Below are 827 nucleotides of genomic sequence, written 5' to 3' on the forward strand. Positions count from 1 at the left end.
ATCCCCTACCCTGACCGGGTACTGGAGCTGCCTGGAGAGAGACAGCCTGGGGGGCTTGGAGCAAGGATGGGGTGACCCCAGCGCATGGGTTTGGGGGCTGGGAGACCCTGGCGTGTGGGTTTAGGGCTTGGGAGACCCCGGTGCATGAGTTTGGGGGGCTGGGAGACGCAAAAACATGGGTTTAGGGGGCTGGGAGAGACCCTGGCATGTGGGTTTAGAATTTGGGGGACCCCCGCATGTGCATTTGGGCCTATTTGCTGCCCTGCAGGGACCCGGCGTGGGGAGCGACCCAGGCATGGGCAGCCCCTACAGGCTCAGATCAAGGGAAAGAAGGCGAAAGGCAGGAATTAAACCCCAGGTTTTCAGGGTGCCACCCTGAGCACAGACCCTCAGCCCACCTGGACCCTGTGCTCAGGATTGCTGGAGCAGATCTCGGGGGGCACCGTGGGGTGCACGATGTGGCTCATCCTCTCCGTGCTGGGGAAAATGAGTTTATCCCCAGCTTGGAGGCTGTTTTGGTGCTTTCAAGAAGTCGGCACCCCCCGGCTGCCGACTCTGCCCATCCTTCGGGGTGGCTTTTGGGATGGACCTTTCGGGGCTTTGTCCCCTGGGACATTTTATTTGGAGCAGCTGCGAGGTGCTCCACTCCGGCTGGCATTCCTCTGCCCAGTCTCCGCGCTGGGAAGGCCCCAAAACTGGACCCGTTGCAACAGAAAGAGCTAAAAATAGCGGTTCTCACGGCGGATGCAGAAAAGCATCCGAACATGCAGCCTCTGAACCTGCCAGCAGCCAAGGACGGGGCCGACCCCCCACCCCCCGCCGCGCCC

This window comes from Pygoscelis adeliae, unplaced genomic scaffold (genome assembly GCF_000699105.1).
Source record: "Pygoscelis adeliae isolate BGI_AS28 unplaced genomic scaffold, ASM69910v1 Scaffold282, whole genome shotgun sequence".
NCBI lineage: Eukaryota > Metazoa > Chordata > Aves > Sphenisciformes > Spheniscidae > Pygoscelis > Pygoscelis adeliae.